The following is a 14,059-nucleotide window of genomic DNA, read 5'->3' as shown; positions in this document are numbered from 1 at the left end:
AGAGTGATTTCGATGTGGTAGAACAGTTGGGGCATACCCCGTCTAAGATCTCGATGTTATCCTTGCTGTTATCTTCTGAATCTCATGCCAATGCATTGATAAAATTCTTGAAGACTGCTCATGTGCCTCAGGAAACATCTGTCGATCAGTTCGAAAATTATGTTGCTCACTTGGCTGTTGACAATAGCCTAGGCTTTTCCGATGCTGACCTGACACCAGCGGGAAAGAATCACAATAAAGCCCTGCATATCTCCATTGAGTGTAGGGGAATCACTTTGTCTCATGTGTTGATCGATAATGGCTCTTCCTTGAATGTGCTGCCAACAGCTGTGCTGGATAAGCTGGACTGTAAAAGCATCGAACTGAAACCTAGTGACATTGTGGTACGTGCTTACGATGGTGCGAAGAGTGTTGTCCATGGCGAAGTAGTCCTCCCTATCAAGATAGGACCTCAAGTCTTCAATACTACCTTCCATGTAATGAACATTCGTCCTGCCTATTCCTGCTTACTGGGACGCCCTTGGATTCATGGGTCAGGCGCTGTAGCCTCGTCTCTCCATCAAAAGCTGAGGTATCCCACAAAGGGCAAAATTGTCACCGTGTGTGGAGAAGAAGAGTACATTATCAGTAGTGTGCATGCCTTCAGATACGTCGAGATGGATGGTGAATTCATTGAGACTCCTTGTCAGTCATTTGAAGTAGTTCCTCCGACCAATCCTGTCCTTAAGCCAACTTCCGGTGTGCCCAAGGTTATTCGGACTCCTCCTGCTATGATTTCCCTGAAGGACGCTCAAGCTGTGGTTGAAGATGGTGGCTGTACTGGCTGGGGTCAACTGATCGACGTACCGTACAAGTCTGACAAATTTGGCCTGGGGTTTAGCTCTGAGAAGGTAGCCAAGAGTCAAATTAATGCTGTAGAAGACGCTGACAGCGATTGCGACCTGGATAGCTAGATTTTCCCAATAATTGGCGACGGACTCAATAATTGGAAGGCTGAAGACACTATCCCGATTTCCTTTAGTCAGGAGTAATTGTTATTGTCTATTTTGGTGTTGCAAATTTTTGTTTTTTTTACAATTGAACTTCTCCAAGCGTTGTTGTCATACCCCAAAATTTGCCCACTAATCTTATAAAACATTTTTCAAGATACTCCGACTTATTCTGCAAGGCACTAGTCTTCAAGGGACAAAAGCCCAGCTCACAACAGGCCCAATCCAGAAAATGGCCCAAACTGGCCTGCTCGTTAGGCGAGCAATCCCTTCGCCTAGCGAACCCCTCGTTATGACACTCGCCCCAGCGAAGCACCAGATCCAGTAAAAGCCCAAAATAGCTTGCTCGCTAGGCGAGCAACTCCTTCGCCTAGCGAAGCTTGTGAATATCAGAATTTCTGGGCTTCATTCTGAGCCCATTAGGTCACCACGATCACTATAAATACTGGCACTTCAGCCACGAAAAAGGAGACGAGGACAGACGGAAACCCTGGCACAGAAACCCTGGAGGCTACCTTAGAGAGTTCCGAATAAAGAAACCCTGAAGGCCGCTCCTCCGCGCCTCCGCTCCGAAGCTACCGCCGCCCAACTCCATCCGATACCAAAAGTGATCAGTTTCTCCAACATAGCAGCTTAGTTGTAAACAGGTTTGCGCATCACTATTGTTTTATGCTTTTAATCGGTGATCTCTATATACATAAAGCATCATGATTGAAGTTTCGAATATGTAATTTGATTTCACATGCGAATTTAAATATGCTTGAATATCATGAATGTTTGTCCATGCTATTCCTGTAATCAAATGCCATAAAAGTTCAGGTTTTCGGAGGTCATGCTGCTGTCAAACTCCAAACCCGTGGCCGCTCGCTAGCACATCGCTAAGCGAGCCTGTAGCGAGTATTCGCTGAGCCTTCGCTAGGCGAAGCAGAGGCGAACGGGACAGTGGCTGCTTTGTTGCTTTTCTATTCTGCCTTATGTCTATCTAACCAAGACTTATTATAATTCTGCACCATTTGGCCTGAGATTATGACTGTTGTGTTGTAGTGCAATTTTCAATTATACTTTACTTTGATGCTCTAACCTGTGTGCTGAATTGTGTAAAGGCTTACATATTCCCGAGGAAATGGCCGGCTAGGTATTCCACTTTATGTGTGGGATACCCTTATGGAGATTCACCCTGAACGACTCAATTGATTTTAATGTATTAATTTCATGGTGAAGATCCACCCTAATGGCTTAATTGATCTTAATGTACTGATTTTAATATGGACCTAATTACTTAATCGACTACGGCTATCTAATTAATTGTAAAACTTTGCCTTTTAATATGCGATCTCAGACTTCTCTTTGTTGCCCTACGGTATTACGGTATAACGGTCGTGTCCCGCGAATGTAGGGATACACTTAGCAAAGACCCTTCGGTTAAATCATCATAAAATAAATCATGGTCCCTCGGATGTTGCCTTCGAAAATACAATTTTGTCCCTCGATGACCCTTCGGTGTAGCCTACGGTTAAATGATGATCGTCCCTTCGAATGCTAAGGTATCCTTACAACTGTTGCCTTCAATGACCTATCGATGACCCTACAATGACCCTTTTACATCCAAAGGATAAAACTACTTACTTCTCAATAGTAAGGACAGTTTTACCCTCATAAGGATAGGAAATGCCCATAACGACCTTAGGAAGGTATAACTCTCAATTACTGGATCATAACCTAAAACATTTTCCACCCCTCACACTTTGCAAGTCCTAGAAAATCACCACTTGGTATACATTCATACTAGAATCATTACCAAGTTATATTTTTCTAAACTGTTTTTCAAAATCAAACGAGATAAATACTTTGTATACATTCATACGAGAATCATTACAAAGTTAAACTCTCTTTTCGAAACATTTTTAAACAATTCACCAACACTTTTCAGACAAAAATATAAGTGATCCAGCAATTAAGAGCCCATGGATAACCATGGATACAAAGGGTGCTAATACCTTCCCTTTGTATAATGTACCTCCCGAGCCCAAAATCTATTGAGGTCTTTCCTGTTCTTTTCCACCTTTCCTTATTGGATAAAAGAAAAGTCGGTGGCGACTCTTGCTATCCGCGACATTGCGATAAAAAGCAAAATACCCCAAGTCAGTTCACCGTATGACAGAACTGGCGACTCTGCTGGGGAGATTACAAGAGAGGTTACCTTAAAAAACAAGATCACTTATTTAAAATTGTCTGATTTACTTTTAAGGGATTGCTTGGGTATTCTTGAGTGAAAGATCCTACACCCGGATCTAGTGTACCTTAGGTAAGTAGCAATAGATCATCGCGACTATCCGGCGTATACTGGAATGGTTAAAATGATGGCCACGGTTAATGTGACACTTTGGATATCCTGATGTTCCTCATGTTTACTTGAGGAAAATTTTGGCATCTGCGTGGTGTCATTACAGCATTAACCAGACCTTTAGAACCCTAATTGACTCATCCTGGCCATTAGAAAGTAGTGAGATAACTGACTTCGGTTCCGACTGGGGTTGGTTGAGACTCGATACTACACTCCTTGAGATTGGACTTTAGGGAAGCTTCGGTCAACCACTTGGTGTTGCACTGAAGTGGACTTGAAGGAAGGTCAATGATTGGAGATCCGTTTAGAACCCGGTTACTATTCTAGGACAGGTTGAACCAACCAAACTTCAGTAGGGAGGGTACTTACCTATGGAACTCATGCAAGCCTTAAAACTTAGGAGTGATTGTTGTGTGACTTGCTTGTGTTTGTTTACATAACATCATAACATAATAACATCATAACATCATAATATCATGATTTTATAACCATTTCAAGGACTTAGGGATTTAACTTTGCTCTGTTTTGTAAATCTATGGCTCCCAGGAAGACCATCCGGATTAATCTTGTAGCAATCTCTCCTCAACTCAAGAACTTAGTGTCAGAACTTTCCGATCATGCGCAGTTCATCAAGAGACATGGTTCTCTTCTCAATTTAGTTACCACTGGGTTCAAAGAAGATATGATGAGAGTTTTATTCCAGTTCTTCGACCCTAAACATCATTGCTTCACATTCCCGGATTATCAGTTGGTACCCACATTGGAAGAATTCTCCAGACTGCTTGGGATACCTATCCTTGATCAACTACCGTTCAGTGGTTTAGAAAAGGTTCCGAAGTCTGAAGAAGTTGCCGCAGCTTTACACATGACGAAGTCCGACATTGAAGCTATATGGGTAACAAGGAGTGGAGTTAAGGGTTTACTTGCCAAATTCCTGACAAATAAGGCCCGAGAATTCTTAAAAGTTATGAATGTCCGTGCTTTCTAAGACATCCTGGCATTGCTAATCTATGGCTTGGTGTTATTCCCTAATCCAGACCAATTCATAGACATGAATGCTATTAAGATATTTCTCACTCATAACCCTGTACCTACCTTGCTGGGAGACATTTTGCATTCCCTCCACACTCGTACCATGAAGAAGCAAGGGACTCTCATGTGCTGCATACCTTTGTTGTCTAGGTGGTTTATTTCGCACCTTCCTCAATCGGTCTTGAAGAACGAGCATAATTTGAAATGGTCTCAAAGGATAATGTCGCTCTCCCACCCAGACACTGTTGGTGTCCTCAGTTCAAGGAAAATGTTATCATCATTGACCGTTGTGGCGAGTTCCCTAACGTACCACTCCTAGGAATAAGAGGAGGTATTACTTATAATCCTGCTTTAGCTCTGCGACAGTTTGGTTGTGCTCGAAGAGATGGTCCACATGAAATGATCATCGAAGGCATTATGTTCGACTATGACAACGATTCCCAAGGCCTCCGTCAAAGATTTGTACGAGCTTGGGGCATGGTGAAGAGAGGTACGTTAGGACAAAAAAATTCTATTCCTATGGAACCTTATCTCAGATGGGTACGCGCCAGAGCTCGTGAACTTGCCATGCCATATCTTGCAATCGGACCTCAGAACCTGAAGCTGAAGGAGGTGCTCCTCAGATCATTCCTTATCCAGATATGCCTACCAATATTGAGGAACTAAAGAGATCCTGGATCCAGTTGAGAGAAGAAAGGGATACTTTCGAGACTCAGTTCGTCGCAGAAAGGAAGAAAGTGTTAGAACTTACCAGTCAGCTTAATCGGGAACGAAGACTCAATGCGTATCTTCGCCCAAAAAGAAGTCGCCCCTGGGAGACTTGAGCTTTCATTGTATTATTATTATTATTCCTCTTGTAATGAACATTGGTCAAAGAAATTAGCAATGAACATTTCTCTCTTGTTGGTGATTTACGCAAAGTTAGATTCCAAAAGTCCTTGAAAACATTTCATACATCGCATAGCATAACATAACACTGCATAACAGGTATTCTACAAGTTCAATGTTCTCACGGTCTTCCTTACAAACAGAAAAATGGATCTCGAACAAACTGTCAAAGATCTCCAGACTCAGAATGCTCAATTCAAGGAGATGATGCTAAGCTTATCCAAGGGGCAGGAGGAACTGAAGGCTCTTTTGCTCGAAAAGAAGAAAGACAAGAAAGCTGTGAGTTTCATTAACCCGGGAAGAAGGCGTAAAGGACAGGCCGCAGGAGTCAAGTTTGGGATCCCGAATGGTCCAGAAGAGGAGACAGAGAATGATTCAGAAGAGGAGAATGTCGATCTCTTCAACCCTGAGGACGACGATGAAGATTATGAAAATGAACAGTACTCTCCAAGAGATGATAAGTACAAGTTGCTGGAAGAACGTATGCTAGCTATGGAGGGTCAGAAGGCGCCCGGTCTGGATTTCGAAAGTTTGGGTCTGGTCTCCGATGTGACCATTCCTCGCAAATTCAAAATCCCCACTTTCACTAAGTACGATGGTGCGTCCTGTCCTCAGATGCATCTGAGAGCTTATGTGAGAAAGATTCAGCCGCATACCACTGACAGGAAGCTATGGATCCATTTCTTCCAAGAGAGCCTGTCTGGCACACAGTTAGAATGGTATTATCAGCTCGAGAGCTCTGACATCCGCACCTGGACTGATTTAGCAACAACTTTCTATAAACAATACCAGTATAACTCTGAACTAGCGCCTACCCGGCTACAGCTGCAGAATATGACTATGGGATCTAGAGAAAGCTTTAAAGAATATGCTCAAAAGTGGAGAGATTTGGCTGGCAGAGTCAAACCCCCTATGACTGACAGAGAATTGGTGGATATGTTCATGGGCACACTGACCGGCCCATTCTACAGCCATTTACTGGGAAGTTCTTCATCAGGTTTCACTGAACTTATATTGACAGGTGAACGTGTTGAAAGCGGCATCCGAAGTGGAAAGATACAGGCGACTGCCTCTGCAAGCACCAAAAGGTCCTATCAGGGGAGGAATGAATCAAATGCTGTGTACGGTCAAAAGGGTCGTAACAAGAAAAACTGTGACCATGACATCGGAGCAGTTCCGATTGCCGCACCACCATCTCAAAACTTCCAGCCCAAACAAGACAGGCCAAGAAGGCAGTTTACCAGGATCAATATGACCTTGGCACAGGCACTGCAGGGAATGCTAAAGGCAAATTTGATCACCCTCAGAGATCCTCCTACGAATCCCAACACTACTTCTTCTCGTTATAACCCTAATGCCAGGTGTGCATATCACTCCGATAGCCCCGGGCATGATACAAACGATTGCTGGTCATTGAAGAATAAGATTCAGGATATGATCGAAGCTGGGGAAATTGAGTTTGAGCCTCCGGAGACCCCTAATGTCATCACTGCTCCTATGCCTAATCATGACAAGGCGGTTAATGCCGTGGATGACGACGATCACGTTTCCAATGTGGCGGACTTAACATCTCCTCTCCCGATCATAAAGAGGAATTTATTGCAAGCTGGTTTATTTCCAGGTTGTGCTGAAGATTGCAATCTCTGCATACTCAGGCCCGAGGATTGTTTGAAATTGAAGAATGGTATTCAACGGCTGATGGACGATCATACAGTTCTCTTCGAAAGGATTCCTAAGGCGGAAAATATTATTGAAGAAATATCTGTGACTGCTAGGTCCAAAGTTCCGGTGAAGATTACCGCTACCAGGGCGCCTGTGAAGATTACTGCTGAGCCCAGGGTTGCTCCCCTAATCATCACTGCACCTGGCCCGATCCCGTATTCCTCAAGCAAAGCTATTCCGTGGAATTATGGCGGTGATGTTTACGTCCATGGCGTAAAGCAAATTGACAATTCTACTAATCCTAATGGCATCGTTGGGACTAGTAAAATTACTCGAAGTGGAAGGATCTTCTCTCCAGAAATCTCACCTCCTGTCCTTGAAACTCGAGGAAAGGAACCAGTCAATCCTTCTCAGTCAGAGACACCGGTCGAAGTTACTCCCGAAGATGTTGCCAAACAGGAAATGGAAGAAGTGCTGAAAATCATCCGCAAGAGTGATTTCGATGTGGTAGAACAGTTGGGGCATACCCCGTCTAAGATCTCGATGTTATCCTTGCTGTTATCTTCTGAATCTCATGCCAATGCATTGATAAAATTCTTGAAGACTGCTCATGTGCCTCAGGAAACATCTGTCGATCAGTTCGAAAATTATGTTGCTCACTTGGCTGTTGACAATAGCCTAGGCTTTTCCGATGCTGACCTGACACCAGCGGGAAAGAATCACAATAAAGCCCTGCATATCTCCATTGAGTGTAGGGGAATCACTTTGTCTCATGTGTTGATCGATAATGGCTCTTCCTTGAATGTGCTGCCAACAGCTGTGCTGGATAAGCTGGACTGTAAAAGCATCGAACTGAAACCTAGTGACATTGTGGTACGTGCTTACGATGGTGCGAAGAGTGTTGTCCATGGCGAAGTAGTCCTCCCTATCAAGATAGGACCTCAAGTCTTCAATATTACCTTCCATGTAATGAACATTCGTCCTGCCTATTCCTGCTTACTGGGACGCCCTTGGATTCATGGGTCAGGCGCTGTAGCCTCGTCTCTCCATCAAAAGCTGAGGTATCCCACAAAGGGCAAAATTGTCACCGTGTGTGGAGAAGAAGAGTACATTGTCAGTAGTGTGCATGCCTTCAGATACGTCGAGATGGATGGTGAATTCATTGAGACTCCTTGTCAGTCATTTGAAGTAGTTCCTCCGACCAATCCTGTCCTTAAGCCAACTTCCGGTGTGCCCAAGGTTATTCGGACTCCTCCTGCTATGATTTCCCTGAAGGACGCTCAAGCTGTGGTTGAAGATGGTGGCTGTACTGGCTGGGGTCAACTGATCGACGTACCGTACAAGTCTGACAAATTTGGCCTGGGGTTTAGCTCTGAGAAGGTAGCCAAGAGTCAAATTAATGCTGTAGAAGACGCTGACAGCGATTGCGACCTGGATAGCTAGATTTTCCCAATAATTGGTGACGGACTCAATAATTGGAAGGCTGAAGACACTATCCCGATTTCCTTTAGTCAGGAGTAATTGTTATTGTCTATTTTGGTGTTGCAAATTTTTGTTTTTTTTACAATTGAACTTCTCCAAGCGTTGTTGTCATACCCCAAAATTTTCCCACTAATCTTATAAAACATTTTTCAAGATACTCCGACTTATTCTGCAAGGCACTAGTCTTCAAGGGACAAAAGCCCAGCTCACAACAGGCCCAATCCAGAAAATGGCCCAAACTGGCCTGCTCGCTAGGCGAGCAATCCCTTCGCCTAGCGAACCCCTCGTTATGACACTCGCCCCAGCGAAGCACCAGATCCAGTAAAAGCCCAAAATAGCTTGCTCGCTAGGCGAGCAACTCCTTCGCCTAGCGAAGCTTGCGAATATCAGAATTTCTGGGCTTCATTCTGAGCCCATTAGGTCACCACGATCACTATAAATACTGGCACTTCAGCCACGAAAAAGGAGACGAGGACAGACGGAAACCCTAGCACAGAAACCCTGGAGGCTACCTTAGAGAGTTCCGAATAAAGAAACCCTGAAGGCCGCTCCTCCGCGCCTCCGCTCCGAAGCTACCGCCGCCCAACTCCATCCGATACCAAAAGTGATCAGTTTCTCCAACATAGCAGCTTAGTTGCAAACAGGTTTGCGCATCACTATTGTTTTATGCTTTTAATCGGTGATCTCTATATACATAAAACATCATGATTGAAGTTTCGAATATGTAATTTGATTTCACATGCGAATTTAAATATGCTTGAATATCATGAATGTTTGTCCATGCTATTCCTGTAATCAAATGCCATAAAAGTTCAGGTTTTCGGAGGTCATGCTGCTGTCAAACTCCAAACCCGTGGCCGCTCGCTAGCACATCGCTAAGCGAGCCTGTAGCGAGTATTCGCTGAGCCTTCGCTAGGCGAAGCAGAGGCGAACGGGACAGTGGCTGCTTTGTTGCTTTTCTATTCTGCCTTATGTCTATCTAACCAAGACTTATTATAATTCTGCATCATTTGGCCTGAGATTATGACTGTTGTGTTGTAGTGCAATTTTCAATTATACTTTACTTTGATGCTCTAACCCGTGTGTTGAATTGTGTAAAGGCTTACATATTCTCGACGAAATGGCCGGCTAGGTATTCCACTTTATGTGTGGGATACCCTTATGGAGATTCACCCTGAACGACTCAATTGATTTTAATGTATTAATTTCATGGTGAAGATCCACCCTAATGGCTTAATTGATCTTAATGTACTGATTTTAATATGGACCTAATTACTTAATCGACTACGGCTATCTAATTAATTGTAAAACTTTGCCTTTTAATATGCGATCTCGGACTTCTCTTTGCTGCCCTACGGTATTACGGTATAACGGTCGTGTCCCGTGAATGTAGGGATACACTTAGCAAAGACCCTTCGGTTAAATCATCATAAAATAAATCATGGTCCCTCGGATGTTGCCTTCGAAAATACAATTTTGTCCCTCGATGACCCTTCGGTGTAGCCTACGGTTAAATGATGATCGTCCCTTCGAATGCTAAGGTATCCTTACAACTGTTGCCTTCAATGACCTATCGATGACCCTACAATGACCCTTTTACATCCAAAGGATAAAACTACTTACTTCTCAATAGTAAGGACAGTTTTACCCTCATAAGGATAGGAAATGCCCATAACGACCTTAGGAAGGTATAACTCTCAATTACTGGATCATAACCTAAAACATTTTCCACCCCTCACACTTTGCAAGTCCTAGAAAATCACCACTTGGTATACATTCATACTAGAATCATTACCAAGTTATATTTTTCTAAACTGTTTTTCAAAATCAAACGAGATAAATACTTTGTATACATTCATACGAGAATCATTACAAAGTTAAACTCTCTTTTCGAAACATTTTTAAACAATTCACCAACACTTTTCAGACAAAAATATAAGTGATCCAGCAATTAAGAGCCCATGGATAACCATGGATACAAAGGGTGCTAATACCTTCCCTTTGTATAATGTACCTCCCGAGCCCAAAATCTATTGAGGTCTTTCCTGTTCTTTTCCACCTTTCCTTATTGGATAAAAGAAAAGTCGGTGGCGACTCTTGCTATCCGCGACATTGCGATAAAAAGCAAAATACCCCAAGTCAGTTCACCGTATGACAGAACTGGCGACTCTGCTGGGGAGATTACAAGAGAGGTTACCTTAAAAAACAAGATCACTTATTTAAAATTGTCTGATTTACTTTTAAGGGATTGCTTGGGTATTCTTGAGTGAAAGATCCTACACCCGGATCTAGTGTACCTTAGGTAAGTAGCAATAGATCATCGCGACTATCCGGCGTATACTGGAATGGTTAAAATGATGGCCACGGTTAATGTGACACTTTGGATATCCTGATGTTCCTCATGTTTACTTGAGGAAAATTTTGGCATTTGCGTGGTGTCATTAAAGCATTAACCAGACCTTTAGAACCCTAATTGACTCATCCTGGCCATTAGAAAGTAGTGAGATAACTGACTTCGGTTCCGACTGGGGTTGGTTGAGACTCGATACTACACTCCTTGAGATTGGACTTTAGGGAAGCTTCGGTCAACCACTTGGTGTTGCACTGAAGTGGACTTGAAGGAAGGTCAATGATTGGAGATCCTTTTAGAACCCGGTTACTATTCTAGGACAGGTTGAACCAACCAAACTTCAGTAGGGAGGGTACTTACCTATGGAACTCATGCAAGCCTTAAAACTTAGGAGTGATTGTTGTGTGACTTGCTTGTGTTTGTTTACATAACATCATAACATAATAACATCATAACATCATAATATCATGACATTATAACCATTTCAAGGACTTAGGGATTTAACTTTGCTCTGTTTTGTAAAGCTATGGCTCCCAGGAAGACCATCCGGATTAATCTTGTAGCAATCTCTCCTCAACTCAAGAACTTAGTGTCAGAACTTTCCGATCATGCGCAGTTCATCAAGAGACATGGTTCTCTTCTCAATTTAGTTACCACTGGGTTCAAAGAAGATATGATGAGAGTTTTATTCCAGTTCTTCGACCCTAAACATCATTGCTTCACATTCCCGGATTATCAATTGGTACCCACATTGGAAGAATTCTCCAGACTGCTTGGGATACCTATCCTTGATCAACTACCGTTCAGTGGTTTAGAAAAGGTTCCGAAGTCTGAAGAAGTTGCCGCAGCTTTACACATGACGAAGTCCGACATTGAAGCTAATTGGGTAACAAGGAGTGGAGTTAAGGGTTTACTTGCCAAATTCCTGACAAATAAGGCCCGAGAATTCTTAAAAGTTATGAATGTCCGTGCTTTCTAAGACATCCTGGCATTGCTAATCTATGGCTTGGTGTTATTCCCTAATCCAGACCAATTCATAGACATGAATGCTATTAAGATATTTCTCACTCATAACCCTGTACCTACCTTGCTGGGAGACATTTTGCATTCCCTCCACACTCGTACCATGAAGAAGCAATGGACTCTCATGTGCTGCATACCTTTGTTGTCTAGGTGGTTTATTTCGCACCTTCCTCAATCGGTCTTGAAGAACGAGCAGAATTTGAAATGGTCTCAAAGGATAATGTCGCTCTCCCACCCAGACATCTGTTGGTGTCCTCAGTTCAAGGAAAATGTTATCATCATTGACCTTTGTGGCGAGTTCCCTAATGTACCACTCCTAGGAATAAGAGGAGGTATTACTTATAATCCTGCTTTAGCTCTGCGACAGTTTGGTTGTGCTCGAAGAGATGGTCCACATGAAATGATCATCGAAGGCATTATGTTCGACTATGACAACGATTCCCAAGGCCTCCGTCAAAGATTTGTACGAGCTTGGGGCATGGTGAAGAGAGGTACGTTAGGACAGAAAAATTCTATTCCTATGGAACCTTATCTCAGATGGGTACGCGCCAGAGCTCGTGAACTTGCCATGCCATATCTTGCAATCGGACCTCAGAACCTGAAGCTGAAGGAGGTGCTCCTCAGATCATTCCTTATCCAGATATGCCTACCAATGTTGAGGAACTAAAGAGATCCTGGATCCAGTTGAGAGAAGAAAGGGATACTTTCGAGACTCAGTTCGTCGCAGAAAGGAAGAAAGTGTTAGAACTTACCAGTCAGCTTAATGAGGAACGAAGACTCAATGCGTATCTTCGCCCAAAAAGAAGTCGCCCCTGGGAGACTTGAGCTTTCATTGTATTATTATTATTATTCCTCTTGTAATGAACATTGGTCAAAGAAATTAGCAATGAACATTTCTCTCTTGTTGGTGATTTACGCAAAGTTAAATTCCAAAAGTCCTTGAAAACATTTCATACATCGCATAGCATAACATAACACTGCATAACAGGTATTCTACAAGTTCAATGTTCTCACGGTCTTCCTTACAAACAGAAAAATGGATCTCGAACAAACTGTCAAAGATCTCCAGACTCAGAATGCTCAATTCAAGGAGATGATGCTAAGCTTATCCAAGGGGCAGGAGGAACTGAAGGCTCTTTTGCTCGAAAAGAAGAAAGACAAGAAAGCTGTGAGTTTCATTAACCCGGGAAGAAGGCGTAAAGGACAGGCCGCAGGAGTCAAGTTTGGGATCCCGAATGGTCCAGAAGAGGAGACAGAGAATGATTCAGAAGAGGAGAATGTCGATCTCTTCAACCCTGAGGACGACGATGAAGATTATGAAAATGAACAGTACTCTCCAAGAGATGATAAGTACAAGTTGCTGGAAGAACGTATGCTAGCTATGGAGGGTCAGAAGGCGCCCGGTCTGGATTTCGAAAGTTTGGGTCTGGTGTCCGATGTGACCATTCCTCGCAAATTCAAAATCCCCACTTTCACTAAGTACGATGGTGCGTCCTGTCCTCAGATGCATCTGAGAGCTTATGTGAGAAAGATTCAGCCGCATACCACTGACAGGAAGCTATGGATCCATTTCTTCCAAGAGAGCCTGTCTGGCACACAGTTGGAATGGTATTATCAGCTCGAGAGCTCTGACATCCGCACCTGGACTGATTTAGCAACAACTTTCTATAAACAATACCAGTATAACTCTGAACTAGCGCCTACCCGGCTACAGCTGCAGAATATGACTATGGGATCTAGAGAAAGCTTTAAAGAATATGCTCAAAAGTGGAGAGATTTGGCTGGCAGAGTCAAACCCCCTATGACTGACAGAGAATTGGTGGATATGTTCATGGGCACACTGACCGGCCCATTCTACAGCCATTTACTGGGAAGTTCTTCATCAGGTTTCACTGAACTTATATTGACAGGTGAACGTGTTGAAAGCGGCATCCGAAGTGGAAAGATACAGGCGGCTGCCTCTGCAAGCACCAAAAGGTCCTATCAGGGGAGGAATGAATCAAATGCTGTGTACGGTCAAAAGGGTCGTAACAAGAAAAACCGTGACCATGACATCGGAGCAGTTCAGATTGCCGCACCACCATCTCAAAACTTCCAGCCCAAACAAGACAGGCCAAGAAGGCAGTTTACCAGGATCAATATGACCTTGGCACAGGCACTGCAGGGAATGCTAAAGGCAAATTTGATCACCCTCAGAGATCCTCCTACGAATCCCAACACTACTTCTTCTCGTTATAACCCTAATGCCAGGTGTGCATATCACTCCGATAGCCCCGGGCATGATACAAA

This window comes from Lathyrus oleraceus, chromosome 3 (genome assembly GCF_024323335.1).
Source record: "Lathyrus oleraceus cultivar Zhongwan6 chromosome 3, CAAS_Psat_ZW6_1.0, whole genome shotgun sequence".
Taxonomy (NCBI): domain Eukaryota; kingdom Viridiplantae; phylum Streptophyta; class Magnoliopsida; order Fabales; family Fabaceae; genus Lathyrus; species Lathyrus oleraceus.
Note: the sequence above shows the minus strand (reverse complement) of the source record.